The 6,000-nt window shown below is 42.4% G+C and overlaps 2 non-coding genes across 2 annotated transcripts; both read left to right on the top strand.

Moving 5' to 3' along the window:
- Nucleotides 1-2,777: 2,777 nt before the first annotated feature.
- Nucleotides 2,778-2,850, top strand: Trnav-cac. Its single transcript has one exon. It is a non-coding gene; the product is annotated as a tRNA-Val (tRNA).
- A 355-nt stretch (nt 2,851-3,205) lies between these two features.
- Trnav-cac lies at nt 3,206-3,278 on the top strand. The gene has a single exon. It is a non-coding gene; the product is annotated as a tRNA-Val (tRNA).
- The last annotated feature ends 2,722 nt before the right edge of the window (nt 3,279-6,000 follow it).

Raw genomic sequence — 6,000 nt, 5'->3', positions numbered from 1 at the left:
ATTTGTGGCCGTGGCATAAGCGAAGTCCAAAGTCCGCAGGGCCGTAGTCAGCCTTTCCTCTCACTACCCTCCTCTGTCCACTGTTTGGCAATGTCATTAATTTCGATTTATGGTCATTAAGCTGAGGCATCGGCTCCTTTCTATTTAATATGGAAAATGTTTAATGAGTCCTTATAATTTATGCGCATTTTTGTTGCGTGTGTTTTACCCCAAAAAAAAAATATGCCCATGTATATAAATTATGAAAAAATTCTTCTGCCTGTCGATTTGAGTTTACGATTTTAATTAATGCCCTGCCATAGGCCATGTCCTGCCACATCCTTGTCGCATCATCAGCTTTAATTTCACACTTACTTTAAGTGTGTCTCTTCTCGACAAAAAAAAAGGAAAAATAACTTTTGTTTCATATGCCTCTAGCCCCCGCCGAATGAGAGGAAAATTATGAGAGAGTCGCAGCATATTTTCTTGCATACTTTTTACACAAATAACAAACCATAAATAATGTCATACGCTCGCCCAAAATGCCAGCCACTGTTGGCCACGCCCCTCAAGGAACCCAGCCCACAATTCCTACCAGAAAACATCCTGCCTGTAGCCCATCTATATACATATGTATATACATATATACAAAATTCTTTCGGTAGCCTTCGGTTTGCTTTTAGGCCAAAGTTTTTGAACTACTTGCACGTCTCTTTTTGTGCGACGTTTTTTTTGGGGGTTTCTTTTTTTTTTGCTGCTCTTCTTTTTTTCGGATATTTTGGCAGGCCTGCTGTTTTGTGTCTTGGCCGTTTCTTCGGCAGCTTGGCCGAGCGTCTTCATCTGCTTAGGGCTGGCACGCCTTCTGGAACCGGCTCCCGCTGCCTGTCGCTGCTTTATGTTGCCGCCGTCGCGCGAACCCAAAACTTCAATAGGGCGAAAATGATAAATGGCCATGCTGGGGGGGTTTTTTTTTTGTGTGTGTAAGAAATGAGAGAAAGCTGAAGTAGAGAGTAAGAAATGGTATATGGTAAAAGCATAGTAGAGCGCATAATGTGTTAGAATAAATAGAATCAAATAATTTTTGGATACTTATTGCAAGTAACTAACTCAGCTTAAAGCAAACACTAACAAACACACTTTAAGAATATATGAGGCTTTATATATAAATAATCCATCAAGCACAAATCCACAACATTTTAGCCTTTTCCCACACGCCCACAAACACATACACAACCATTTCAGCTTAAGCTCAAATCACTTGAATATTCATCATGATTACATCGAAATAAATTATAAGAACACTGTGAACCTCTTACACTGGTGTTGGAAACGGAAAACCTATTTAAATTTCCCGAAAGTAAAATTTCACTTCATCCAAAATTAAGTTATTTTTAGATCCACCTAATCACCTTACGCCAAAATCAATAGGAAACCCCACACCCAGCTAACTTCATTAGAAATGCCCAGAGCTTTGCCTTTGGTTACAAAAGTGTAAATGTTGCGAGTACTCTTAGTCGTTTTTGCAAGAGGAAGGGGGCTAGTGGTTGGGGTTTCTACTTTGAGCTTACGAAGCCCAAAAATGTTTCAGACCCTTTCCCATACGAATATCCGACAAGTGAAAAGCCAAATGCGTTCGTACGTTTTGCCTCCATGTTTACACAATTCAACCGCAAAATCCTTTTGTTTGCCAAATATGCTCGGCGTTCCTTGCTCTCATCCACGTGCTTATCAGTGTGTGTGTGTTTTTGTTGTGGGTGGACTTTCTTCTCTTTCTCTCTGTATGTAGCGAACAATGCATTGTCCCTGTGCACATGCGAGTTGTGTGCGCGTGTGTCTGTGAGACTCTCTGCCTTGTTTCCAGTCTTAGCGATAATGATGTTTATTTAATGCATTTCAGGTGCAAGGTGCTATTTGCCATTTGACGTTTTGCGCGCGCCATCGTACGTCGGATTTCAGTACCACCCCAGTGCCACAACAGAGTCCCAAACACGACACACCCACCCACCATCTTCATCTAGCACCCTCTGCTGCATCCTCTATCTTCATCTGCAACACTACCCCGCTCGCTCGCTCTCCACTACTGACACTAATGCCCTGCTTGGGCCATTGGCTTATTGGTAGTGGGTGTGAGCAAATGGGGAGTGGGAGTTCGAAAGGGAGTTCAAGGGAAGAAGCGCTCGGTGGGAATTGTGTGGGTGGAAGGCGCTCATTATGCCAAACGTGGCTCCATTCCATGCGCCCGAGCAGCTGCGACGTGCATGCGATAAGCGAGAGCGTTAGCTCAGTGTCATCCGCTGCGTATACGTAATGGTTCGGTTCGGGCTCGCTTCCTCCGCCCTCTGCATTGTCCTTTAAATGCAACACACGTTTTTGTGGCACTGCATTTATCGTCCCATCACATCCCATCCCCATGCTCATACCCCTCTTCGGCCAAAGACAACACTCCACCCATAAATAATGCGCATAATCACATTTAAATAAGTAATTTAATTTGTGATTTTCACATACCGTTAAGTTATTCAGCTTCATAATGAAAGCGCATGGGGATGGGGAGGTGAGTATCTAGTTAAATACATGAACCTTGGCTCTTTGTGCGGTTAAACAGTACGAAACTGATAGGTTCCCACGTACTTTAAATGTGGGGCTATCGTTTCTTGGGATCAATGGAGAAATTACTGGGAGTTTCGGGGGTCGTTGACAATGAAATAAGTAAAAGGCTTGGCTTATTTATGTCATATGAGTAAAACCTTATCGCCACTATCCGTCGAGAGAGTAGTTGGGGCTGGCTGACTTCAGTTGTTTCCGTAGTGTAGCGGTTATCACGTGTGCTTCACACGCACAAGGTCCCCGGTTCGAACCCGGGCGGGAACAAGTTGACTTCTTTTTTCCTGCAAGACTCTGTTTTCTTATTTTTGTCACATTTTCTTTGGAAGAAAGTTGAAGTGATGTAAGAAGCCGCATTCTGGTTGCGTCTGAGTACAATTTTTGTCAGAAATTTGTGGAGTATAATTTATAGAGGTTAAAAGGTTCCATATAAAGAAACCCAAGGTAAAAGAATGACTTTAATAGGTTCAACATTTTAAATAATTATTTCCTAGGATTATGTTTTATAAAAATGTTAAGCGAAATATCAAAGCTTTCGTTTCTTGCGATCATTTTCAACTAATTATACGAAATCTATTATGGCTCTTCTCTTCAAGAGCCTTAAGCCGATCGCGCTTCAAGAGTTTCCGTAGTGTAGCGGTTATCACGTGTGCTTCACACGCACAAGGTCCCCGGTTCGAACCCGGGCGGGAACAAGACTTTTTTCGAATTTGTATTTTATTTGTATGAACATTTTTATGTTTTTAATTTTCTGTTGATATTCAGAAGTATTTACTTATTTATACTCAAATATTATCTATGTATGGAACAAATAGGTACCACTAGAAACATTGGTGGTCAACGAAGTACTTTCTACCTTAAAAAACGCCCTCCAAATAACTTGGACCGATCTACAGCTCTGATTAGTAGCATGAATCAGCCGCTAAAGTACCCATAAAATATATGTACCATGCTATTCCCCCAAACTAATCACCACAACTATCCCGCAGTAATTCCGTAAAACCAACATTGCTCCTTCGTTTATCTTCCTTCATGTTTTGCACTCCCACCCGATAATACACCCGAAAAATAAAATAAAAACATTAATTCACATTTATTTACTGTATCAGACGGCTGCTACGAGTGGTCTTGGAATTGGGTTGAAACTTTTGCATACTTTGCATTTTTATTGCACAACATCCGGTAACAAGGACTTTTCGCAGCATTCAACTGTGAGAAATTCCAGCGCGGAGGCGGACGGCGGCGCAACCCCAAGTCAACCCCAAAGAGCCATTACCACAATGCCAGGGCTGCTGCAATTACAAACAGTTGTTCAACTGCTTGACTTGAAATGCAGCTGGAGCTGTCCCAATATGCAATCCATTCCACTCTTGCCCCTGCTGAATCTCCTCCTCCACTCCTCCACCCACTGTTGTATCTGTATCTGATGCCGTCGTTTGTGGTTTACAGATTAAAGCGCATACATCCGTGGCGGCGTGGAAAAGCCGGATGATGAGGCCACGACAAGCCGCGCATGCGTCTCGCGTACCCAAAAAAAAGGAAGCAACAACAACAAATAAGGGGTAACCGGACCAGGACCGGGAATCGGGTTTCAGGATACACTGGAATCCACTGGGGTCACGCGGCGAGAGAGAGAGCGAAGAGTCTGGTCAATGGCGTCCGGTGTCATTGCGTTTCCGTTTGAGTTGGCAATTTATACAATTTTCGCTGGCGCTGCTTGTAAAATGGAAAAACTTTGCCACCGCCGCCGCACATTTACTTACTATGCGGCATGCAGCACGGTTACGGCTCTTGGATGTGTCTCGGACTTTTGTCCGGCCTCGTTTTTGGGATTGGGATGGGAGTGTGGGTGGGACAACGTTAAATTGATTTATAATTTCTTTCAGAGTCGCATTTTAACTTTTCCTGTTGGCGTTGGCATTGCCTCCACGAGCCGTGCGTCCTGTTCCCGTTCATTTGGTATTTTTTAATTCGCATTTTTAACTCTCCAACCGAAGCCTCCAACGAGTGGCTATGGCTATGGCTATCCAAAGTGTAGCAGCAGTCCTCACACACAAATGCTTGGTAAAACATTCTTTACAGAGCAAATGTATGCATTTTGCGTCGGCCCTTCATGTTTGTATGAATTTTAACGCCAAATTGGAAACTGCAACAACTTGCATCAGCGGTTCGCATCATCCACATCGATGGTGGGCAGTGGAAGACTGAGAGGGAATCTTCCTTTCCTTTTTTTGCATTGCACCCTTTAATTAAAAGTCAAAAGTTCAGCAATTGATATTGTAATCAATTTATGAGCGTTGTGCTCGTATTTTATTTATGCTCTTGCCTTTTGTAGCAGCCCGAAAGTCCTGGGCAATCAGAATTTATGGGTCAACAAACATTTCGGCAACTGCGCAGGCGAATTCATAAATTGTGCCCCTTATACAACAAATCAAGTATGGTTTTGCCCAGGGATATTCGTTTCATCAAAGCCACTTTTATGGCAACGTTAATCACATTAATAAGAACCGAAATATCAACAGTGGAATGGCCATTAAAGTTACTGGATTCAAATGGAACTGTAAATGAAATCTGCCATCGCAAAATCAAAGAGATTCGCTCGCGGAGTCGCTAAGCATAATGTCCTCACAAATAATCAGAATAATGCAGGCCACAGTTGGAATGAGAGTAGTAGGGATAGCGAGAGTAAATGACAATAATGACATAATAAAAACGACTGTTAAATATACAAAAATAGAGCTTTCAAAGTCGAAGTATTTGATACCCTTAGAAAGCAATGATTTCTTTGGTAAGATTATTTTAGTGTGTGCGCCCACAATACCCTCTACCAGAGTATAACAAACATGATGGCAACTAGCAGACAGAAGCTGCCACTGCCCCATTTCTGTTGATGTGCTTCTGCCACTGCGGCTAAGCAGCATGACAATAAAATAAACGTTAATAACGATAAGATAAGACGAGCTCAGGCAGACATTTGCTGCGGTGTTCGTGGTATGGGGGCAAATGTTAAAACAATAACCAGCTAAATGTGCCAAGCAAGGAGGGGAAAGGGAAAAGCGTGACCAAAGACTTGGAATTTGTCCTCCACTAAGCTGTGAAGATGAAGACGTTCCGTTCCGTCCGTCAGTCCCTCACGAAATGAGTGTCACCAGAAATGTTTTCCTAGTACTAGAAGCTCCCCCAAAATGACATTAAATTCGGTTTACCAGAGGGTGGAAATATATATCTATTTGAATTGTGACTGTCATGTCAAACAATGTACCAAGGCTTTAATAAATTAATGATAATAACTCGATAAAGATGATGAGGAATCATGGCAACAAACGAAAAATACTTGTGTAAATTCTATACATTTTGTATACTGCTACAGCTTTTGGCTGAGGCAAGACCATCCCTAAACACCATTTGACAAATCGA

The sequence above is a fragment of the Drosophila guanche genome, unplaced genomic scaffold (genome assembly GCF_900245975.1).
Source record: "Drosophila guanche unplaced genomic scaffold, DGUA_6, whole genome shotgun sequence".
NCBI lineage: Eukaryota > Metazoa > Arthropoda > Insecta > Diptera > Drosophilidae > Drosophila > Drosophila guanche.
Note: the sequence above shows the minus strand (reverse complement) of the source record. Positions and strands in the feature narration are given on the sequence as shown.